Source organism: Artibeus jamaicensis, unplaced genomic scaffold (assembly GCF_021234435.1).
Source record: "Artibeus jamaicensis isolate MK-2021 breed Jamaican fruit bat unplaced genomic scaffold, CSHL_Jam_final contig_464, whole genome shotgun sequence".
Classification (NCBI taxonomy): Eukaryota; Metazoa; Chordata; class Mammalia; order Chiroptera; family Phyllostomidae; genus Artibeus; species Artibeus jamaicensis.
This window is the reverse complement of record NW_026521842.1, coordinates 8,195,104-8,220,657: the sequence shown is the minus strand read 5'-3', so window position 1 is coordinate 8,220,657 and position 25,554 is coordinate 8,195,104. Positions and strand designations below refer to the sequence as shown.

The 25,554-nt window shown below is 43.6% G+C and overlaps 1 protein-coding gene across 1 annotated transcript in view; it reads left to right on the top strand.

Annotated features, from left to right (window-relative positions):
• GAN (gigaxonin) overlaps positions 1 to 25,554 on the top strand; it is a 53,095-nt gene that overhangs the window by 423 nt on the left and 27,118 nt on the right. The window lies entirely within an intron of this gene.

Here is a 25,554-nt window from a genome sequence, read left to right as displayed (position 1 = left end):
AGTTCCTGTTACCACCCCCCGGCCGCTTGGGTCCCTGCTGGCCGACATCCCTGCGGGGCTCCCAGGACAGCTTCTGTGGCTTCGCCCACCCTGGAGTCCGGCCCACAGGACCCTTGCGCCCCTGGAGTTGACCACGGACTCGGGCCGCAATCCCTCGGCCCTCTTTCCTCCGATTCCCACAGCCTGACGCTTGCCCAGGCCTCGGAGACCCGGGGGCCCCAAGGGCCGTCTAGGGCTTGCTCAGGACCCGCAAGAGCGAGCAGGGCGGGGCCGCGCCCGAGAAGAGCCGCCCCCTCCGCTGAAGTTTGCGGGCTGTTCGCCTCCTAATCGATGCGCAGTCGGCGGGGTTCGGACGGGTAGTGCTTCTCTCGCTGAGGGGCCAAACAACCTCCCGTCCGGTGTGGTAAGAGGGAAAACCCTATTGTATTGTATCTTCTCCTTGGGATAGGCGATCCGACCCCAAGGCCGAAGTTCTTGTCAAATGTGTCTTTTCCACTCCCTTGTGGGAACTCCGTTTAAAAGAAGGGCTGTGCATTGTAGACACACGTTGAAGTAAGTTGTCCCGAATTTTAAAAAAGACTTACTATAATTCTCAGGATGCAGTTACAATTGGAGGACCAGAAGAGTTTAGTGATTCGGAGAACATTTTAAAACTTCAGTGAAACAAAGCTTAACCTGATTAGTAGTCATCTCAACCCACCTGGTTAAAGGTTGATGCGATAGTGCTTAACCAAGTGTATCAGATTTTGCAGGGGGCTATTAACTTATAACAACTTTCTTGCAAACCGGGTTGCTCTTTTAATAAAAGAAAAAAATTCTAAAAGCTGGAGAAACTGCCTAGTAAGCTGGTTAAATATAGGCTGATAGTAGACAATGTCACTAGAATTGACAGGACAGAAAAAGCAAAATGATGTGTACCGCATTCTTAGTGCTTAGTCCTAGCAGAGCTCAGCATACCAACTACATTTTGACCTTAACATTAGGTTACATCTGCCCTAGCTCAGAAGTAGTTCAAATGCTCTTGTAACTTCTGGATCTCTCTTTTGTAAATCAATTTGCACTCTGTGGATTTAAAAGTGGGGTTGTGGTGGTGGGAATCTTTGTTAATAGGAGGTTTAGATCACCAATATGACAGCTCAGAGCTGGCGGTTTGGAGGTTTGAGCAATGAATCTCAAACCGGAATCAGTAGGCCTGAGTCTTCCTGGTGTCAAAGTGTTCCCTGTTTGGAGAAATACTTGGGAAAACTACTCTAGATGCATTAGTGTTGTAGTTCTTTAAGTGGCATCCAGCCAGCTTAAAAGAAAATTGTAAATCCCCAAACACCTACTCTCTATCTTTTCATGTTTTATTTTTCTCTATAGTACCTACCACTATAATATCCCCTATATCTTACTAGTTTACCTTGTTGATCTTTCCCAACCACAGTGTAAGCTCAGTCAGGCCAGGGATTTTTCTTTTGTTCATTGCTGTGTCCCTGACAGCCAGAAAGAAAATGCCTAATGGTCTAGCAAAGATAAATGAGTGGCTGCCTGCTTTTCTAGCACAGCTGATTGGATATTAGAAGGTTGGCTCTGTTATGTTTCCATTTCAGACGCTCAGTTACATCCTGATTGAGAAGAGCATGGGACCTGCTTTCTCCTTCCAGCTTTTACTCTTGCAGCTGTGCATTCCTGGCAGATGACCATCTCGATCTCGGCTTCGGCTCACTAGTCTGATACATGAGGGATAAAATGTCTTCATCTCATTTGATCTTTGACCCACCCTGTGAAGGAGAATGTAATAGTGCTTTGAATGTGCCGCAGGTCTGCTCATAGATCTGTAAAAGGTCATAGCATTCACTGCTATATCTGCTGAATTGGGTAAGGTGTGGTATCCACCTGTGACGTGGTGGCGCACAATGAGAATGTTTAGTTATGTGAAATGCTACTTATTTATAGAGTAGCAGTAATTTAGGTGTAAAATATTACTAAACAAAGTAGCAGAGCCAAAAAGGACTTAAGATTGCTAGTCCAATTCTGTTACTTTCCAAGTAAGAAAATGGGGTTCAGTGGGCCTTAGTGAATTATCTTATGATGAGGTTACTGGTACTTAATGATTGAACTAAAATCAGATGCCATGTTAATGACACCTTGTCTCCTACTCAATTACCATACCCACTTACAGCATTACTTATATTCAACTACTCTTTGTGTAATCTCTGCTACTTACTGACTTATATACAATATGTTATGATTTTAAGTGCTTATCAAGTACTTTCACATACTGTCTCATTTCCAACCATCTTTTGCTGTAAGTAGGGCAGATATTTTTGAAGTTTTACAGATAAACCTGGATCAGTCAGTATGTGTTTTATTTCAGTGACTAATTGTTTTATGTTTATTTGGCTATTGAAGTGGTAGAATGTTCTTGGGGGGGTCTTCTAAAATTATCAGTCTCAAGGCCACTTAAAAAGTAATTTGACTAATCTGTATTACTACTTAAAAACAAAGCGTTTAGTCATTTTCGATACTAATGACATTGGGTTTTTTATATTGAAACAAAATGAACTTGTATGTTCTAAAATTTGATGTTTCCTACTTTCCCTTTTGATGCTTAAGCATTTAGGTCTGAGATGTCATTAATATGTGGATTGGCTATTTAAAAGTTTGATAGTCTCTGAAGTTTTATATAAATCTGAGTTTTGTTTAATGCCAATAGAAAGCATACTTTTAGTAACTGTCATAAGCTTCTGAAGTTGTATGGTTTGGAAACAATGTTGTGTATTGCTTCTGTAGGCTCGTCAAAAGGAATCAATCCTGGAAAAGGGTTGGATAGAATGTCGTGGAGCCTTGGGGTACAGATGCTCCAGAAAGTCAGACAGGACCTTCCACAGTCCATCCTTCACCTAAGTTGGGTGCTGCTTCCCCAGCATGCCCTCCTCCCAGCTTTTCCTCATTCTGATCCCTGGATGACGTTTTCCCTTTAGTTTAAGGGGAAAACTAAATCTAAACATAGCTGATGACCTTTAAGAATGATGAAATTGAATTCATAGATGTAACGACCCACAGAATCTTTCATCTCAGCTACTCTGAGACCTTCTGGGAAAGGTTCCCCAAGGCTTACAGGAAATTCCCCTTTCTTCTGAATATTGCAAACTGAAGATAAAGTTTGCTTTGCTTCATGTCTGAGGCTCTTCTGATCTGGCACAGTCCCATCGATCTGATCTGGATTTCAGACTCCTTTCTCTCCTGAGCTGTGGCGCTTGGGGAGAAGTGTATGTGAAATGAATTTGAAAATGAATCACTGTTATTCTGCAGTAATGTTATAGTGGTTCTGTACGGGTCCTCATCCTGTATTTACTTTTGAGAATTTTGGGTTTTCTGGAGAATCTATTGGAATGTTACTTTTGTTTAGTTCTTAGTCCTGGAGAGTAAAGAAGAAAGATTCCCAAGATCTTTGGATCCTTTGAAGTGTGAGCCAACACTAAGAATGACAATGCTGCAACCCTCCCCACGTGTTTTTTTAGAGGAAGCTGTTCTAATGAGGTTGGAGTGGAGATGTTGAGCCTAGAATCCAGCCTACGTCATACCGGACAGCTTTTCTGGGACTTAGTTTCCACACGTGTAAAGCGAGGTTGTAAAGCTACACAGGCAGCAAAGCCCCTCTGTGAGACTACATTCTGTGGTTCCCTGCCATTTCTGTTTTGTTTTGTTGTATATGCTGCGGAGAAATGGTCTGTTTCTGTTCTTACGTTCTTACAGCTTTATTGTATCATTAAGTTTTGTCATGCCCTGGCATTAAAGTGTTTCCTCTGCCCTGTGGTGCAGGCCGCCCTGATTGGTTACCCCGCTGTGTAAGCCCAGCCCCTAGAGTTGTTTTGTAACAAGCATTTATTTTATGCTGCTAATCTGGATGTGTTCCAAGGCCTAATTATTGATGGGCCTGTTTTGCCATTTAAATATAAGTTTGACTCATAGATGATGCTGATGAAACTACTTAAGGAGTCTAACATGATCTCTGTAGGAGTCCAAGTTTCACAGTAACATAGACATTATCATTCTTTTTTTTTTTTGGTACCTGAAATTTGCCCTGTAGCTTATGGGCACCAAAGTCCATTAGTATTCTCTGTTATGTGCAGAGCTTGCCATTTGTCCCCAAGTCCCCTTTCTCCCACTTGTACTTTGAGTTTATAGTCACCTTGCATAGATAGCAACTCCTGAATGACTGTCATAAGGATTTTTTTCATGGTAAGAAGTCTTTTATTTTTATTTATATGTTTTTACACTTACCATGCCATGAATTCAGAGGGAATGGGTTCCAGCAGCTCCTTTCCATTGGTTCTCACACAGTGTGCATCTCTGGGTGTGGCCAGCAGGGCTTCAGTTGAACCCAGGTACTTTTCTCTGGGGCTTCCTTCTTTTTCTGATCGTTTTCCTTCACACGTTTCAGGAAGCTGTCTGGGCTCTTAGAGTGCTTAGTGTGCTCAGTACGTACACCAATTCTCTGGCAAGGATCTTGCCCTTAACTTGTGTGTTTATAAATGCCCACTACATGCTGGGTGACAATGGAGACTCTTCCAGTTTTGCCCTGGTAACATTTATGGGGCATTCCTTTTTGAACAATGCTCAGTCCTTTGAGGTCTACAATATTGCCTTTCTTGTGGATTCACATGTATGCGGCTAAAGGAACAAATTCACGTTCTCTAAAAGGGCTATGGAACATAATAGTGGGAGCCTCTCCTCTTCCCTTCGTGTGGCTCATTTTGGTGGTTCTGAAAGTTGATTGTCAAAAGGATTTTGAATAGTAATTGTAACCTGTTAAATTGCTTTGTACTCAGGGTTCAGGTAGAAGCCCCAGGTTCTGAGACCCTTGCTGAATCCTGAGCATCCTTTAAATCAAATTGACTGCCCTATCCTTTGTTCTACTCTTACAAGGAGGGGAAATTAGTTGGGCCTGAAATGTCTTTTAATGGACCTAGGCCTTGTTTGGTTTTCATCTGCCTACTGTAAGGCATCCTTAACAACTGCTTAAAAAGGATGAGATCTATCCTGAAGGGCTCACAGTCTCAAGGTTGAGAATGATTTGTGGCTCATCCTCCCTCTACCCTCATTCCCTTTTTTAGAATTTGCAATTATGTTTTAGTTAACCCTGTTTTTACATGTGTTTTTCAAAAGTGATGTTAAAGTGTGTTCAGTTTCAGAAAATCAAAGAAGTATTTTTTCTGGGCTTCTAAGGAAACAAAGCACTTGTCAGTTGGAGCTCTAAGTTTAACAGCTTAGTCATTTCAGCTTAAAATGATTTATTTACACAAGACAGTGGTGCCAGTTAGCAGCCGGGAATGCTCTAACTCTGGAGAGGTTTTTGGAAAGTTTCAAATGATGAAACAAATCAATAAAATTCTTGTTAGACTAGCGACTCTAACATAAAGTGAAGTATTGAATGTTCAGATGTACTGTAGAACTTTCCTGAGGATTGCTTCGAGTAATAGTAATGTGACAGAAATAATACCTAGCTCTGATGAGTGCTGACTGGTAAGTCCTCAGTCTTCCACCTACACCCCTAGACTCCGTCTCTTCTTACATCCGTGTTCTCCCCTGCAAGTCCTCTTAAATGTGCTCAGAGTAAATTTTTATTATATAATTTAGAGAGTCAAGCAAAGTGCTTTTCCACATAGAAATGCTGGTTCTTAGGATTTAGTTTTCCATAATGTAGACTAAGCATCCAGATTACAAAACCACCTTACCCATTGTTCAAACTGTTATTACCCATTGTTCAAACTGTTAATCAGTTCATCTCATAATATCAAAGAGAGGCCTAAGGTCTGTCTATCATCCATAAAGAAAACATAATTAGGACAAATATGGAGTCATTTCCCTTGTACAAGTCTATCATTTTATGTACTGAAGCTGCAAAAGGAATGAATACTTAATAAGGTAGAGTTCTAGGTTAAGGGTGGAGCTGCAGGGGTGTGGGCTGTGACAGGGGGCAGGCCATGGTTGCAACCCTAAATTTGAGTGCTTCCCATGAGTTCTTTGCCTCCTAAGACACAATAAGTCCAGAGAAGAAAGGAAATCAAAGGCTTAGGTAAAGGTGACAGCTGTAGCTCTGTGGAGCATAAAGGTGTGTGTCCAGCTAAATCCCTTCAGGGCTCAGCGGGAGCTCTTGATCCCTGTGCTCAGAAAAACAGAGTGAAGTCCTCTAAAGTATTTATTGGCAAAGAGTGACTTAGATGTGAAATGATGATCTAATGTTTGCTGTTTCTGTTTCGCTATGGGAATAAATTATATTTTTCCCTCTATGCAGAGATATTAGAAAATAGAATACTTAGGGAAAATAAGATCTTGGTGATATATTTTGTTAGATAAAAGAGTTAGCCTTCAAGCAACAAAGCTTCGAGAAGCAGAGTATATCATAAATGGAAGATGGGAGGACTGGTTTTTAAGAATAGACTATTGAGTAATGGAATATAGAACAATTAAAGGTCCTCTGTTTTCCTTTTTAGAGTTAATGTGCTAATGGCTATAGAACCTTAAATGTGTATTTTTGCTCATAGGTACTTTGTGATTCTCTCAGCTCTTATTTCCATATCTTTTGGGGAACAATTTTAAAGACCATTTGATGCTGTTATTTTTTTATGTTAACATGGTAAGGTGGGTGGAAGTATTGTGAAACATAGTTTTATATCGACCAGCCCCTGAATTGGAGGTAACCCCACATGTAGGCTGTGATGTGAGGGTGGTATGCATCTTTTCTAACATGTACTATGCATTCCTTCACTGGGAGCAAGCTGAAGTTTGAGGAAAGTGGGGCTGTGGGAGCAGTGAGACTCCTTAGAAAGAGGGGTCATTGGTCATTATTCCCCCCCCCCACCATCACCCACAGCTACTTCCGGGGTGAAATTGGAGGCCAGTTGGACCCACCATCTTCTTGCATAGCCTCTATTGGGTTGGTGAAAAAGAGTTTCCCACCACCATTCTGCTTTCCTCTACACTACAGCGAGCTTGGAAAGTGTACACTAATAACTAGCAGATTGGGACTTCTCTTTGGGTGTGGTTTATTTGTTTGTTTGCCTGCTATTTTTCTGCGTGGCTTCTTAAACATATTATTTTGTATGAGCAGAGCTACCAACTTTGTCCCCTGCCTGGAAGTGATAACCCCTGTTTGCAGGGAGAGAGTGAAATTCTCATTTTTTTAATCACCTGCTGCAGTGGGGCAAGAACAGAGTAGTTAGTTGCTCTGCTTCCTTTGTTTGCCATCTTTTTTTCTATTGGTGAGAAAGGGGTTCATGAAAACATTCCCCACTGTCACAGCAGTTACCACAATCTTTAGAAATGTCATCACTGCTCGTGGGGTTATGCTTACCATCAATAAATTAGAGTTCACAGATTAGCATTGTCTGAAAGTATTGATGTATGCTGCGTAGTAGTACATCACAGATGGAGTAGGTACCTTATTTAGTGCTGACGAGGGGCTTGATTATAGGTTTTCATTTGTTCAGCAGATACACAGGAGGTACTCAGCAGCAGTAAGGTGCTGGGAGACCAGGTGATGAGAGACAGACAAGCCCACATTTCAGTACTTTATGGCGCGGTGTGCCTTCCAAGCCTCCATTTTCTTACTCATGTACGGGAGGCCTTTGGAGTGTGGATTCAGTCTTCAACCACCAACAGTGTCAGAACTGAGACCCAAATCGCCCAGCTTACATTTTCTACTTCTGTGTGGGTAGGAAAGGAAATAAACATGAAGCTAACCATTTTAGAATTATTTGATGTTCACTTGAATATTCAGTACTGTATATCCTAGTGTTGTATAGTAGTATCAGAATTTCAAGAATGGGGAAAGAATAGTTTGGCTTTAATTTTGGAGTAGACACTTTGAAAGTCTGCTCCAAGAGGATATTTGTGTGGCTGATGTACTCACTAAATTCGTTGACCATCCTTATAACCAGTGTTTTGATCAGCATTTGACAGGTTGCTTATCTCCATTTCATTTAGCTCTTTTTTTCTGGAGTTTTGATCTGTTCTTTCATTTGGGCCATGTTTCTTTGTCTCCTCATTTTGGCAGCCTCCCTGTGTTTGTTTCTATGTATTAGGTAGAGTGGCTTTGACTCCCTGTCTTGGTAGTGTGGCCTAATGCAGTAGGTGTCCTGCAGGGTCCAGTGGCACAGCATCCCTTGTCACCCAAGCTGGGTACTCAAGGTGTGACCTCTTTGTGGGCTGAGTACACTGTCCTCTGGTGGTTGAGCCTTGATTGCTGTTGGCAGGCCAATGGGAGGAATTTACCCAGGCCAGTCAGCTGCAAGGACTGGCCGTGACCACTGACCCTAACCTCCTCCCTCTTGGAAGGTCAGCTGTGCAGGGGCAGGGTGGTGGTGCCCCTGAGTGGTCTGTAGCTGTCCACTGGGTGTGCTGGCCCTGGGGTTTCCTGGGTGGTGCAGGCCAAGGTCAGTCCCCTCCTGTGTTTTGCCCAAGGCCACCCAGCCTGAGCTATAAAGCAGTCTGAGATGGCTGCCACTTGTGCTGGACTTGGAGATTCCCAGGCAAAGCTGAGCTATGAATCTAGGCTGGCTGCTGCTAGTGTTGGGCCTGGACACACTGAGGCCAGTTGTTGCATGTTTGATAGGCTTTAGGAAGGTGTGACGCATGAGCCAAGACCAGCCCTTCATATGGAAAAACAGCTTGGGTTGGCCTGTAAGTTGGGTGTGGTGGAGTCTCTGGGGATCTCCAAGGCAGGTCGAACAGTATTAGCCTCTGCTGTAGACTGGGTGAGGGGAGCACCACTCACAGGAAGTGCCATCGATGGAGTCTCAGACATGGCGCCAGCTTGCTGGCTCTGTGAGGGTGGGGTTTAGAAAATGGACAGTGGCCTCTACTCGTTTTGATGCCCTTCTAACTGCCATCCCTGCTCTGGAGCTCAGAGAGAGTGAGTCTGAGTAGGTGAGTCCACGTGTGGGTTCTTTAAGAGGAACTGCTTGGGGCTCCAGCAGTTTCTTCCACTGACTCAGTCCCTGTTGGTTTTTGCAGCCAGAGGTTGCAGGGACTTATCTCCTGGCGCTGGAACCCTGGGGCTGGGGGGCCTGGTGTGGGGCTGGGACTCCTTGCTCCTGAGAGATCCCTCCTGAATTTCTATCCACCACAGGTGGGTGAGGGACCAGCCAGTTCTGTGTCTGCGCCCCTCCTACCAGACATGGTTTCTTTAATTCTGTAGTTGTTAGACTTCATTCAACTCAGTTTCTGATGGTTCTGAGTGATGGCTGTTCTGTATTTTAGTTGTAATTTTAATGTGTTTGTACGAAGAGGCTAGCCATGTCTGCCTACACCACCATCTTGACCGTAAGAGAACATTTATATGGTTTATCTGATCATTCACTACTGTATTAGTAACCCTGACAAGTCACATGTACAGGAGCTAGTCTCTACTTTTTTAAGTGACCATTTATTCCCTACACTTGTCTTGAGTGGGTATGTGTGGCATGGCCACGCACTGGGCAGGTGGGGACCCGGCATGCAGGGAACCTTGCAGTGGAGGCAGATGGTGAAGAATCTGATTACAGAGATGCGAGGGACAGCGGGCTCGCTGCTGTAAACTGGGTGAAGGGGGCACCACTCAGGAAGTGCCGTTTCCGTGGCGAGCTGCAGGGGGAGGAGCAGAACTGAGGAGGGCAGGGGTGCAGGGAGCACAGGGAAGCCCGACGGGATGGTGAGCAGTGGGCAGAGTGGCACGAAACAGGAGTGGACAGGAGGCAGGGTCTCGAGTCTGAGTTCAGGTTGGCGCTTAATGCTGCTCGCCAGTGAGATTTCAACTTGCGCTGTAACATTTCCGAGTTGCGGATGTGTATTGGGAGCTGGTGGGGTGTGTGGCAAAGGGGCCCAGAAAAACCTTCCCACTTAGTGTAGTCCGGGTGAGAGTTTAAATTTTATTTTAAGGGTTATGGATAGACATTGCTGGGTTTTAAGGAGAAGAAGTAGTCTTATTAGGAGGGTCCCACAGTTGTTTGGACAAGACGTAAGGATGCCTTGGATGTAGGTTTGTGGGTGGAGTTGGAGTGAAGTGGCTGGAAATGGAGTGTTGTTAGCCGTAGCACTTGTCAGTGAGAAAAGGGAAGACCGAGGAGACCACTTCCTCATTATCACCAGTAAACAAGACTTATCATCACTTACTGGGACCTTTAAAATAGGGACAGTGTAAAAGACTTCACCAAGTACAGAACCTGTTCCAAAGTTTAGAGCTTCATCGTGACAAAAACAAAGAATGGAACAAAAGCTATTTTCATTGAATAGATACTTCTGACTATGGGAGTTCTGAGGAGGAAGAACTGCCTCAGTGGTTGCATAAGCTTTCATGGAGGAAACAGAATTTGAGCAAGGCCTTGGAGAGGAGGAGTGCAGGGTGGGGGTGTAGGGGGACAGAGGGACAAGGAGGGTCAGTCAGGTAGGACACCGGTGTAAGTGCGGAACATGAGGTGTGTGTGTGCTCAGGGCGGTGGGTACACTGGACTGGACTGGATTAGAGGCTTGGGTTGGAATGGTGGGAAGTGTGTTTGGATGGGCATCTAAGGACAATATTCTAGAGCAGCAGTTTTCAGCCCGTGTGCTGCAAGAATCGTTAAAGCATGCAGTAGCGGACTAGTCAGGGGCACTGACCCTTTCCCCCTTAGACTGTCAAGTAAAAAATGACAACAGCCAACACAACAATAAACCATACAATGTGACTGGATCAAAATGATACCTATTTTGGGTCAGATTGGCAAAAAAAAGATATTTTTGTGTGTGCTGCAGAATTTTAGTAGTTTACGTGTGCCATGAAGCAAAAAAGGTTGAAAATCGCTGTTCTAAATGAAGTGCCACATTAGTTTAGTTTTTTAATTCAAGTAGCGAGCAGCAACACCAGTACCATGAACGGAGCTGTACCTGAAGAAGGTAATTTAGGCTGTTTGCTCTCAGGACTGGGGTGGACAGGACTGGAGTTGCTGACAGACTCAGATTAGCCCAGCGAGGCAAAGTCCTGGTGTCGGGGATTAGGGGGGAGAGCAACCGCCTGCTACTGGAATGCGAAATAGAAGAGATAACGGGTTTTGTGCCTGGCTGCTTAAGGAAAGTAGAGAAGATCATCTGTCTTTGATGTGTTGAATTTGAGGTGACAATTGCTGTCTAAACAACTTAATCATATTCTTCTAGTTCTTGAAAATTCTGCACAGTACTTCATGTATCTGTGAGTGTGAGTGTGTGTGTGTGTGTGTGTTTGCCTGTGTTTCTTCTCTCTCCTTTTCTCCACCTCCTCTTTTCTGGCAAATCGATTCATATTCATCTGTAGGGGCCTTATTCCACTGTCCCTTCCTTTGTCACATTTTCCAATCTGCAAAGCAGCCACCCCCTCCCATGGGCTCCTTTCTGTGTTGTGTGCCTTCACTGTGTCCTCAGTGTTGCACGGGTCAGTCTTCTGTTCAGGGGGAGAAATGGAGCAGGCAGAGGACTGGGGGCTTTTGAAGCCCTATCTTTTATGTCTAGGGCCAGAGGCACTGACTCCATTAGTGGAAATGCTGTACATAAGAGAGTTGAGTTGACTGCAGACTGCAAGTACTGATGAAGAAGTCCCAGGTCAGGATTCCGGACATGGTGTACATACCACTTCCAAATAAGATCAGTCTTTGCTACATTTTACTCTGTAGCTGACTATGTAGTGAGGGCTGGGGGAGAGGGACAAAATAAACCACCTAACAACCGTTTCACCTACCAGAGAATTCTCACTTTTGGACTGTTTTAGATGGCATGGTCCGCTCCAACAAAGTCCAGTTCTGGTGCCAAGAATCCTGGGAGAAGAAGGACCAAACTCTTTATTCAGAAGCGGTAGCTCCAGTGAGAGAGCTTTTGTTACAGCATGACTAAAGAATTCGTTGGGGAGCATTCGTTCCCTTGACAACACTTTGAAAGGCATCTTTCAGCTTCAGGTTGTTTGGAGAAGTTTATAACAGTAGATTATAAATTAAGGAGGTGCCAGAAGCAAAAAGGTGGTTTTAAGATTGAGTTTAGAGATGCTGAAGTGAAGCTGAGGCAGAGCTGCTCTCATTTATTAAAGGGAACTGAAAGGGGTGTGTTCCAGCGGTCTTTTTGTTGTTTTTTCATCTTGGGGTTTTATTTTCCCTACTACTTTCCTTTAAAAAGAAAAAAGAGGTAAGTTTCCTAACCTCCACTTAATACTTTTCCCTGAGCTACTTTGAAAGGATGAATTCAAAGACAACAATAAATTCATATAAATGCTCACTTTGTGAATTTATTCAGGAGGTCCACTTTCTCTGCCTTTGAAAAAGCCTAAACCTTTCTTCTAACTCTTTACATTGGGAAGGAGAGAATGGAAAGTGAGTGGACCTACTTCTGAAATATGGAACTTTTGTAGTATTTAGTGCCGTTTGTACAGGGCAGTTTGTGAGTAGAGAGAGAAGCCTTGTAAGAGTGCCCCCAAATCAAAGGGGCTTACTCCCAAGATGACCATTTGCATGGGGTCTCAAGGCTATGGAAGCAGCCTTGTTTGAATAGCGTCTGAAAAATCATACCTGAGTAGAAAATCTGGAACTCTTTGACAGGTTGAGGCACGAACATCTTTCTTTTCATGTGTGTGTTTCCAAAAGGTCAGGGTGTGACCAGAACGAGGAACCAGGCTTGTTTCATTGCAGAAGAATTTTTTGCTTCACAAGTTGCTGCATCATGCTTCTAACTCATTGAAAAATTCTTAACATTCGTTTTCAGACCTTGTCTTTTAAGACATAAACTTTATTGACTGCTTTATTTTAAAAATTACAAGAACTGGATTTAAATTTTAAGAATCTCTTTTTTTTTGCACAAAAATTTATGGAAAATTACAGGAGAGCTTAATTATTTATGCCACCCTAAATTAATTTTGGGTTCCGAACAGGGTACTCAATGTATCATTACAGTTGTGATCTATATTCACATTATTTATGGCTCATTTTTTTCACTTGAAGCCATTTCATAGCCTCTCCTATCTCAATATAATGCCCATAATCATTTTAGTGGCTATTTGTTATTACATCATATTGCTGTTCCATATAATTTGCTTCATCATTCCCTGATTTGACATTTTAATTTCCAGTTCTCTTCTGAAACAAATTAGAAAAAAAAACTTTGGAGCTTTCTTTTCTTTGTGTTTTTGTGGGTGCCAGTAAACTGACTTTGGAAGGCGTGTCCCAGGTATATCTGTTTCTGAAACAGATTTATTCTTATTATATGGAACCAGATTATTGTCCAGGAAGATGCTTTGTCATGTAAAGGCTGTAAAAAGATAAATGATATCTGGAAAGCCATACCTGAGTAGAAAATCTCAGGTATGAGATTGCTGGAATTGGCAATGTAGAGCTGATGTTTTTTCTCAGATCTGTCTCCATTGCCTTGTCACTTTTGCGAGTGACTTCCCAAGTTGTTGTTATTATTTTGCACATCTGTTAGACTGGATTTTAAAATGCGTGTTTGCTGTTGTCAAAACATTCAGAGCGGGGTCTGACAGACTTGTTCGGTAAAGGTTCAGGCATATTTTAGGCTTTCCAGGCTACACGTGGTCTACATCAGACATTCCTTGTTTTTGTTTTAACAACCTTTTACAAATATAAAAACCATTTTTAGCGCAAAGGTCATGCAAACACAGGCTGCGGGTTGTAGTTTGTCCACCACTGATCCGGAGTATTAGATTTTAAAAATGGGATACAAAACTCTAACTCTGAAGGTCAACTTTGATGCCGTTGAAATGTCGTGTGCGGATCTGCGTGCCGGCCTTCTGCAGAGCAGGAAGGAGCGGTCAAGGCCAGTCCTCCCTGGCCCTCCCTCCCCCGTGCTCCCTCCCCCATTTCTCCTTTTTCTTCTAGGACGTTGTTCTGTCATACATCCTCGTTCTTCTCCTGCGTTTTTCCCCCTTCTCTTCTGGCTCCTTTTCCTGTAGCATAAAAGTATGCTTAAGTCTTTTCCAGTGCCTGGCATATAGGAAATGCGCAAATGTTGAAGGAATGCACCTGTTAAAAGCAGACAAACCCTTTGTCTAATGTGATTTCCTTTCCTCTGCAAGCAAAATTCTCGAAAGAAGCATGTTTATCTTGTCCACAGCCTCACCTTCTGTTCGTCCCTTCACTCTGCAGCTAGATTCCTATCTTACCACTCCATTAAAACTGCTCTTTAAAAGTTTGCTAAATATAATCACCAAACCAGGTGAAAGCTTTTCAGTGTATTATCTTACTGGACTTGTGTGCTGTATGTGACACTTTTGGCCATTGTCTTGACATTCACGTTCTCCCGGCTTCTCCGACACTTTTTGACCCATTCCTCCTACAGTCTGCTTTTCCGGCTCTCCTCCCTGTCCGTCCCTGTACTCAACGTGGCACAAAAATCTGTCCTCCCCTCTATTCTCTCCATGACAATCTCATACACCCCAAAGATGCCTCTGCCTCATTGTGTCACTTGAGCCCCTGGCCTACGTATCCGACAGCCTGCTGCATGGCCACCTGACCTCGGGCAGGCCCAGCGCCCTCTGCCCCCCAGGGGTTGTCCATTTACTGTGCAGGATGTAACATGCTACCAGAATCCCCAGAAGAAACAGCGGGAGTCCTCAGGGGCGCCACCTCCTCCTTCACGCCTCAGTATCTCATTGTTGCTGAGACCTATCATTCAGCCTCCCGGCTCTCTGGAATCTGTGCTCTTCGCCATTGCACTGCTCACGTTCTAGCTTTTGTTGGTTCGGAATGATGGTAGGCTCTCTTACTGGTCTGTCTCCCTCGTGCTCAGTTCCGCACTGCTGCTGCCGGAATGATGTTCCCAGGATGTAATTAGATCGTGTTGAAAACTCTGCCTTTGAAGATGTGGTTGACTTAGGCACTGGGACAGGGAAAATACACCACGAGCCTGGAGCGTTTATGCCAGAAAGTAAGGAGATGCTTTAAAGAAGATTGAGGCCTTTTGAAAGAACATAGGAGCCGATCTGAAAGAACTCTCAGTGGCCAAACTTAACAGTAATTTGAGTGAGAAAATGAGTGTCAGTAACATTACATTATAATCCATAGAGTAAAATAATCCATAGAGTAAAATTAATATCCACGTGTGTAGAGATGAATAAATGAAGGATGAATAAAGAAATAAATGGGGTTGAAGAGATAGCGCTTCCTTATAGAAGAATTTCAATGAATAAATATAGAGGGAAAAACAGAACGGAAAACTGCTCTTTGAACACCAGAGTGTATGGTTGTTGCAGGCAAGATCTACTAGTGGATACTAAGATTAGCCAGCCAGAGTGTGAAGAGAGAAAGGATATTTGTATATTCTCAAATGATCTCTCCCAGTATGTAGTTTATCTTCGACGGAGGGGAACGGGTAAGTCTGACTTTGTCATGTAGAAACCCAGCAGTTATCACCATCGCCACATGGCCAAGCTGAACATCATCAGTAATAACACGCATTGACATCACAGTCTCCCTGGTGTGACTCGTATTGTTTCTGCCCAAAATGCATCAGCCCAGTCTAATTGTAAGACATTAAACAAACCTAAGCTGAGGGACAAAATAATTGACCAGTACCCACCAAAGTGTCAAGGTCTTGAAAGATGAGGAAAGAGTGAGGAACTGTCACAGCTCAGAGATGCATAGCTGACGACGGTTGGGAGCTCGTTGGATCCTAGAGCAGAGAAAGGAAATTATGGGGCAAACCGGTGAAATTTGAATCAAGTCCATAGTTTATTTGATAGTATCGCACCAATCCTATTTCTTAGTTTTGACAACTGTACTGTTTAAGATTATTTAAGGTATTAATATTGGTAGAAGCTAGATAAGTGTATACAGGAACTGTATAATTCCTTAAAACTTTCGTGTAAGTCTAAAGTTATTTCAAAATAAAAAGATTAAGAAGAAATTCCTTGTGAGCAGCTGCATGTCCCTCACGGTGAGGCCCGCACTCATGTGTGCGCTGTGCGGGTCCTGCAGGAGGCGGCCCTCCCGCCTCCCCGCGTGTGCGTTACTCCTCTCTGCTCTCTAGCTCTCCTAAATGACTTGTGTTCTGTCATCCCTTGAATGTGCTGCCCCTCACTTCCGTGCCTTTGCTGCCCCCCTTGCTGGTGCACCGCAAATACTGTAAATGTGCCTGTCAGATACTCAGCTGAGACCCAGGTCAGGTGCCACCTCCGTGCCGCCTGCTCTGCCAGCTCTCCCCAGGGAGCTGACTTGTCACCTCCTTTGTACTTAGCATAGCACGCTACTGTGTCACAGTTCACAGTGATTCACTTGTCATGTCCCCTTGCTGTCCTGTAGTCTGTGGCATTCCTTCCATCTTCCTGAGTCTTTCACGGCCTTGGCACTTTGGTGAGTCTTGGTCAGTTACTTTGCAAAATGTCCCTCAACCTGGGTTTGTTTCATTTCTTACAATTGCATTGTGGGTATGTATGCATTTTCGGTAAGAATCCCACGGGAGTGAAATGGTGTCGTCCCCAGGGGCCCATGATGTTATTTCATCCCAACATTGGTGATGTTAGTTTGATCATGTGGGTAAAGATGGTGTTCACCAGGTTAATCCACTATTTTTCTCTTCGTAATTAATGAGTATATTATGGGGCGATACTTCAAGGTTGTGTGAAAACACACATACCTCAGAGGAATTGAGGTCTGGTGAGACCTTGACAGTGTGAGTCACACAGATGTTTTTACTTTCCCGGTGCATACAAAAGTCGTGTTTACAGTAGACTATAGTTTAGTAGTGTACAATAGCATTGTGTCTAAAATAATGTAAGTACCTTGATTAAAAGTAATTTTTTGCTGAGAGTTGCTAACCATCATCTGAGCCTTCAGAGAGTCGTAGTCATTTTGCTGGGGGAGGAGGGCCTTACCTTGTCTTTGTAGAAAACCGCAGTGTCTGTGAATCACGCCTGCTCTGCTCCTCATCAGCTTGCACTTGGTAGTTGTAGCACCCACTTACACTTTGAAACTCAACCATTCCTTCTGTTGTTTGTTAGTTGAACTACATTTTAAACTTAAGCAGCTGGACAGAAAATAGCACTGTTTCCTGAGATGGAGACAGTGCGGGAAGGAGGAGGCTTTCAGCAGACTGGGACAAAAGATTTATTGTGGAACGTAGAGACACTAGAACATAATGCTACTGGGAAGAGCTGCATCAGTTCATCTCACTGACCTGAAGCCCGTGGTTAAAAGTGATGGATGGTCAGTTCCTAAAGGGTGGGGACCACTGGTTGAGATCCAATTTCTGAGTTCATCTCTAGTACTTGATGTTGTACCAGGAATGGTGAAGGGACTCACTGTACGAAACAAAGTTATTTGTCTGACACTATGGTTTGTATTGGTTTGGTCACACTGTGTCTCTTTCCCTCCAGGGATTGCCGTGCCGCTGCCAGGTGTAATTAATGTCACCTGTAGGTGTGCATGCCCACGGTCCCTGTGGTACTCCGTAGATCCTTCCTTTCCTCCCTCCCTTCCTGCCCCCCCCCAAACTATAGAAGTTACCTTGAATTCTACCTGTTTAATATGTAATTAGCATTTTCCATGTTCTCTCTTCAGAAAACATTATCTTCCCTCAGTTAAGTTCCTCCTTTGTTCAAATCCCATGACTCTGGAAGATATGCTTTCTGTTCTCATATTCCTTCCAGGTATTGATGTATTTGGCCGTGGTTTCTCAGAGCAGATCAAAATGCGAAGTGCTGTATTTCATCTTCAGAATGATAATGTGATAGCAAGAGGAAAATGGAGGCCTTCTTCTGAATCCTTCTGTGTCGCATTGTCAGGGAGGGTAGGGCTGTGGCCTCTGGAGTTGGTTCTGCACCCTCCGTGGTGAAGTGGCTCTACCGCAGCTTCATTACCTCGAGGGTAATGACACCTGGACAGACAGTACAGCCTGGACTTTCTAGACACTTTCCCCAGTCTTTGCATTTTCCCTCACTTGATCGTTCCTAACTTCCCCGTGCGGTGCGCCAGTGATGGTGAGTGGAAGGCAGTGAAGCCAGTGAGATGACACACTGGACAATGAGGCTTATTCACAAACCACAAACCTCAGCACCCAGCCTTAGGGTCCAGCTGGCCTCAGCATAGAGGTGGATTAGTGCATCGTGGACATTTGGGTGACTTTGCAGTAGGGGAGCATTTGACATTCGGTTCTTGAATTGCTGACTGCACAGCATACCTTGGACTGGGTGCTGTGGGAAAGTAGCACCCCCCCAGGGTGGACCCCCCAGTGTGCTCCAGCACCAGGGTAGCAGCTTTAAAGGCACCAGTGGTATATAGGGAGAAACTGAAGTGTCTGGCATCAAGGTGAATGGAGGCCATAGTCCCTTTTCTAAACTCTCTGCCCCCAGAGCCAGCAAGCTGGTGCCATATCTGAGACTCCATCAACCAGGATAACACTGTTTGACCTACCTTGGAGATCCCCAGAGACTCTGCCCATCCCAATTTACAGGCCCACCCACGTTGCTTTTCTATATGAAGGGTGGGTCTTGGCTCATGTTTCATATTTTCTTAAAGCCTATCAAACATGTAACAGCTGGCCTCAGTGTGTCCAGGCCCAACACTAGCAGCAGCCAGCCTAGATTCACAGCTCAGCTTTGCCTGGGAATCTCCAAGTCCAGCACAAGTGGCAGCCACCTCAGACTGCTTTATAGCTCAGGCTGGGTGACCATGGGCAAAACACAGGTGGGGGCTGACCTTGGCCTGCACCACCCAGGAAAACCCAGGGCCAGCACACCCAGTGGACAGCTACAGACCACTTCAGGGCACCACCACCCTGCCCCTGCACAGCTGATCTTCCAAGAGGGAGGAGGTTAGGGTCAGTGGTCACGGCCAGTCCTTGCAGCTGACTGGCCTGGGTAAATTTCTCCCATTGGCCTGCCAACAGCAATCAAGGCTCAACCACCAGAGGACAGTGTACTCAGCCCACACAGAGGTCACACCTTGAGTACCCAGCTTGGGTGACAGGGGATGCTGTGCCACTGGACCCTACAGGACACCTACTGCATTAGGCCACACTACCAAGACAGGGAGTCAAAGCCACTCTACCTAATACATAGAAACAAACACAGGGAGGCTGCCAAAATGAGGAGACAAAGAAACATGGCCCAAATGAAAGACTAGACCAAAACTCCAGAAAAAGGACCAAATGAAATGGAAATAAGCAATCTATTGGGTGTAGAGCTTAAAACACTGGTTATAAGGATGATCAGATGACATGATGAGGACCTCAGCAGCATTCAAAAGGCCCAGTCAGAAACAAAGGGTACACTAATTGAAGTAAAAGACAATTTACAGGGAAACAACAGTAGAATGGATAAAGCTGAGAATCAGATCAATGATTTGGAACATAAGGAAGCAAAAAACAACCAATCAGTACAACAACTAGAAAAGAGAATCCCAAATAAAAGAGGATAATATAATCAGCCTCTGCACCAACTTCAAGTGGTCCAACATTCACATCATAGGGGTACCAGAAGGAAAAGAGAAAGAACAAGAAATTGGAAAGCTATTTGAAAAAAATAATGAAAGAACACTTCCCTAATTTGGTGAAAGAAATAGACGTGCAAGTCCAGGAAGCACAGAGAATCCCAAACAAGATGGATGCAAAGAGGCCCACTCCAAGACATGTCATGATTAAACTGTCAAAGGTTAAAGACAAAGAATCTTAACAGCAGCAAGAGAAAAGCAGTTAGTTACCTACAAGGGAGTTCCCATAAGTCTGGAAGCTGATTTTTCAAAAGATACTTTGCAGGCTAGAAAGGATTGGCAAGAAGTATTCAAAGTCAGGAAAAGCAGGGACCTGCACCCAAGATTGCTCTACCCAGCAAAGCTATCATTTTGAATCGAAGAGCAGAATAAGAGCTTCCCAGACAAGAAAAAACTAAAAGATTTCATCACCACCAAACCATTATTATATGAAATGTTAAAGGGACTTATTTAAGAAAAAGAAGATCAAAACTGTGAACAATAAAATGACAAAATATACAAATCTATCAACAATTGAATCTAAAAAACAAACTAAGCAAACAAGAAGAAGAGAGAGAATCATGGATACAGAATGTGTTTTGATGGTTGCCTCACCCTCATTGGCAATGGTCCCCAACCATTGGGGGGGAGTGGGTGAAGAGGTGAGGAGATTAAGAAGGACACATAGGTAAAAAAAAAAAAAAAAAAAAAAACCATACAGATAGGTAGTTGTAGAATAGCCATGGGGATGTAAAGTACAGTATAGGAAATGGAGTCGCCAAAGAACTTACAGCATGACCCGTGGACATGAACAATGGTGGGGGGATTGTCTGAGGGAGTGGGGGGTGCTGCATGGAGTGAGGGCAAAGGGGGGAGAATCAGGACAGCAGCAATAACCTAATCAATAAAATATAATTAAAAATACCCATTCAACTTATTAGGCATTGCAGGATCTATACGAAGAAAACATTTTGATGGTAAAGAAGTAAAAACCATAATCTCTCCAGATAAAAAGAATTGGAGATAGAGGAAAATTAAAGGAAATAATTTTGAAGGAAAAGCAATAGTATTGAGTTTTTATTAGCATGGCACTCCTGTAGTAAAGTTCAGCTCTTCTATAACTCTAGAGTCATAACAGGAGGAACATGGCCCAGTTTTTTAAAATTTTTTGGCCACCTCCTAGTCTAAGTGTACCAATACTAGGCTGGTAGCCGTGGCAGGTGGGTCCCGCAGCATCATATGGTTTTCTTATGGTTTCATCTTCTCACTGCTTCCCTGACGTTGGTTGGTCCTATAGGAGGGGTGCCTCAATGATTGGTTAGCTCCTGTAAATCAAGGTGCTGTGGGAGGGAAGCTTACCTGGAAGTCAGTCTGTGACACCTGGTTCTTGTCCCACCACGTGCCTAGGGGCTTGCTCAGGCCTCCCTCTGGGACTCCTGACCGTGTCTCAGACACCCGTGTAAATAAATACTCTTCCAGGCAGATGGATTTCTTGGGTGGCAGGAACCATGAGATAGGTGGAAAAGCAGGCCATAAAAAGCCTTGTCATGAGAGGATGCTGTCTGTTAGAAATATTGCATGCAAATCCACATTTTGTTAAGTCGAATGGGGACTTAAAGAAATGTATTTTTTAAAACAGACTTTATTTTTAGAGCAGTCTAAGGTCCACAGCAAAACTGAAAAGAAGGCACAGAGATTTCCCACGTACCCCTGCCCTCCCATGCGTAGCCTCCCCCATTACCAGCCTTCCCACCAGAGGAGTGCCTTTGTTGCAGTTGATCAACATGCACTGACACATCCCTCACCCAAGTTCATAGACTGCCTCAGGGTCTCACCCTTGGCGATGTACTTTTGGTGAGTTCGGATAAATGTGTAATGACGTGTGGCCACCGTTATATTATCATACACAGTAGTGTCACTGCCCCAACAATCCTCTGCCCTCAAGATCCTCTTTCGATGTGGTTTTCTTCCTGCTCACGTAGATGAGGCGGGCAGGGCCATCTGTGAAACAGACTCTCCACATGAAATCAAATTGTTAGTTTGGCCTGAGTGGGCAGATGGGGTGGTGGGCCCGAGCCCCTCTGCACACATCCTAACGAGCCTACTCTTCGAAGCTACACAGTCTTGAGGTGATAGGAATCATTTGAGACTGTATGAGTCATACCATGAATCACCCCAGAATTTCTGCAGATCTTGACTTCTTGACCATTACATTCTCTTTCATTCTGTTTGATTATGTTTCCTTGCTTTCATTGGAGACTGGCTTTTGCATCAGAGGGGAAGAAAAGTCACTTAGACTTATTCTTTGTCACTGTTAAATCGAATCCAGTAATTCAGTAATGTCTAAAATGATTCTTGGAAGAGGAGAACCAATTATCTTTGTTGTTTGTTTGGCATTCAGACACATTGAACTTTTTCAGCAATTAGAAGCCAGTAATAAGAGAACTATGTATACAAAACAGCAGAGTTCTGTGACTCTATGATACTTGTTTAAAAGTTGTCGACCTCGTTCATGGATGTAAAACTTTGAATACCAGCTTCTTTATTAGCTAGTAGCCTACAACTTTCTTCTTATAAAATCTCTTTTTAGTGTTGTCAAGGAAGAAAAAGATTTTGTTTCACTTCTGTTCAACTCTAATAGAAAATACTTGCCCAGAGGATAAGTGATTGGAGGAAAAATAAACTTACACCACGTGATCCATAGAGGGCATAGGCCCTGGATAACACAGAGTTGGCCGGACTCTGGCTTCTAGGACTCAACAGGATGCGTCTCCAGAGCAGAGTCCCTGCAGGAAGTCTGTGTCCTGCTTCAGCAGGTCAGTCTAGAAATGCACAGGGAAGGGAGAGCTCCCAAATCACCTTATTTAACCTCTTCTTTTTACAAATGAGAAAATGGGCAGAGAGGGGGAATGTCTTGGCCTAGAAACAGAAAACTGGGGAAGAGTGTGATAGGCATGGGTATTTATATCTAAATGCCCAAGGCCCCATTTTATCACACTCCCAATTATTTCTAGTTTTTTTCAAAGAGTGTTATGAAATTCTCAAAGTGATATTTTAAGATTGCCGCATTTTCTGGGAGAGAGTTTGTAAATTGACAATCACATAATAGTAAAAACAAAGATATTGTGATGTTTACATATGACCTTACAGCTTCCTGGGACAGAGGTGGGAAACATAGGAAAGAACAGTTGATTTACTGGTACCGCCTGTTTATATGGGCTAGCTTTAGAAAGGTGGGCGGGGTGGTGCTGAGGGGAGTTGATTGATAGGTATTGGAGGAACCAGCATGTAAGAATTTGAGTGTTCACTGAAGGAAAGAAATGTAAGACAGAATAGAACAAAAACAAGATCAATATGGAGATTTAATTAGGGGATTGGAAAAAATGAAGCCAAAGAGGGGGGACAGTACAGGTTTATGACAGTACAGTACACTAAATGAGAAAGAGAAGGTGACTAAGAAGCGAAAGAAGTACCTGTGAATAACAACAGGTATGAACCAGGACTCTTTCACAACAGGTCTGAGTGACTAAGACCGACTTTCACTCCATTCTTGACAGACAGATGATTGGCCAGCCTGCTAAGATGTCATCTTCGGATGGGCGGTTTGTGAATTGTTACTTGTCCACGATCATGTACACACATACATTGGAAGTAAGAGTTCAGAAATTCTTGTAGCGACTTGACAGAGTAATTTTATGTCTTTTGAATCTAATAAAATAATTGAAGCCTGTATTTGGTCCTTTTAATTTCATTTTTCTAATAAGTCGTTTTAATTGAGGTATAATAGATGTATAACATGTTAGTTTCAGATGTACAACATAATGATTTGATGTTTGTATCTACTGTGAAATGAGCACCACAGTGAGTCAAGTTAATACCCATCAGATCCACACTCAGTTACATTTTTTTTTCTGGTGATGAGAACTTTTAAGATTTGCTCTCTTAGCAACTTTCACAGTATTCACATGGGAAGGCTTAGAAACACAAAAACATACCATGGATAATTAGAGAAGCATGGATTAACCCCATGCTTCTCAGAGTGATACGTAGACCAGCAGCTTCTGCATCATTTGAAAGCCTGTTACAGATGCAAACAGCCCAGCCCCAGCCACAGACCTCCTTGCATTTGACAAGATCCCAGGATGAGTCGTGTGAACATTACAGTGTGAGAATCTGTGCTTCAGTCTTTTCGGTGCTGGACAGATGAAATTGTTAGGAAGTGCTTCCTCATACTGATTCCAGTTCTCTTCACTGTACCTGAGGTCGTGCGAGAAAATGTCTCATGTGACAGCACTTCACATGTTTTCAAGACTGCTGTCAATTCAAAAACAAGTTTTACAAATAATTATTGAGCATCTGTTCTTTGTAAACTGCCAGGCTAGGTTTAGGGTTACAGTGATAAAGAGGACTCTGGCCTCAAGGAGCTGAAAGCTCCGTGAAGGAGGTAGAAAAGGGGATATTTACATATACACCATGATAAAAAAAATTAGGAACCCATAGTATCTCCAGCTGGGAAGTTTATAGCAGGAGAAATGATTCTTACCTGCAGGGAGGTGAGGGTGGTGGCACCTCCTCTGACCAGATAGAGCGACGTGGAAAACCTCAGTGGGACTGGCGTTTGAATTGCAGCTGACCCTTGAACAGTGCGTGTTTGAGCTGCATGGGTCTGCTGCCCGTGGGTTTACTTAAATAAATACACGCAGTGCGGTATGTGTATTCTTCCTTGTGAGTTTCTTTTCTCGTGGATATAATGTGTAATGCATAAGATGTACCAAATGTATGTTAATTGACTTTTTTTTTTTTACCGGTAAGGCTTCCTATTGACAGTAGGCTATTACTCATTAACCTTTGGGGCATTCAAAAGTCATATGCATAACAGGAAGCTAAACAACAAAACAAACAAGCAGAAAAAAAAAAAAAAGACACTGAAATAGAGAACAAGGGGACAGTGACCAGAGGGGAGAAGGAAGGGAAGTTAAGGGGAAAAAGGGGGAGGGATTTGGAGGAACAAATAGGAAGGACACAGGGAGGAGAACTAAGGGGGGTGGAAATGGGAGGGAGGTGGGGAGCAAGGGGCGGGGGAGGCTGGGATGGGAGAAATAGACAAAAAAACTGTACTTGAAAAATAACTAAATAAAATTAATTAAAATTAAAAAAAAGTCATATGCAGGTTTTCAGCTGTGAGGGGCTGGTGCCCCCAAACCCCCACAGTCTTTAGAAGGTGGGTAAGGATCAGATGTGCACAGATGGTATAGGTGTGGGGGTCCAAAGCAGAGAGTGGGAAAGTTTGAGAGAGCACGTGTAAGGGTCTGAATTTAAACCATAGTCCTGATAAGTTTTGTAATTTTACCTTCAAATGTTTAGAGATTTTATACAGTGATTTTCATGGGCTTCGAAAAAGATCAGGTTTTATAGAAATCTGAAATGGTCAGTTTTCAGATTAAAAGGAGTCTCTCTTTCTGTCCTCTTAGCCATTGTCTTACACTCTGCCACCTGCTCAGAGAAAGCTGTACTCTTTAAAAGAGATCCTGTTCAGTCCTGGCTGGTGTGGCTCAGTGGATTGAGTGTTGGGCAGTGAACCTAAAGGTCACTGATTTGATTCCTGGTCAGGGCACATGCCTGGGTTGTGGGCCAAGTCACCAGTTGGGGGCGTGCCTGAGGTAACCAGTCAATGTTTCTCTCACACGTTGATGTTTCTGTCCCTTTCTTTCTCCCTCCCTTCCCCCTCTCTAAAAAAAAAATAAGTAAAAGGGATCCTTTTCCATTGTAAAAACAATGACAGTATAGTCTTTAAAAAACACAAACCAATGTAGTCACATGATTCAAACATAAAAAGAGACAACAATGAATGGTCTCCTTGTAACCACTTTGCCTTCCAGCTCAGTCACCCTCCCCCCACCCACCGTCCACAGCCCACACACAGGCGCAGCCAGCTCCTATTGGACATGAATTACTGTAAGATAAGAACAACTCTAATTCTGGGTTGAGGCCCTGTCTCTGAACGCATTTTGGAGCCTCTAAACCACACAGTAACTAGAACAAAGAAAGTTGAATAGAAAAAAATTATTATGACAGGAGATTGGAGTAATGAGGGATTGGCTAATAACAAGTGGAG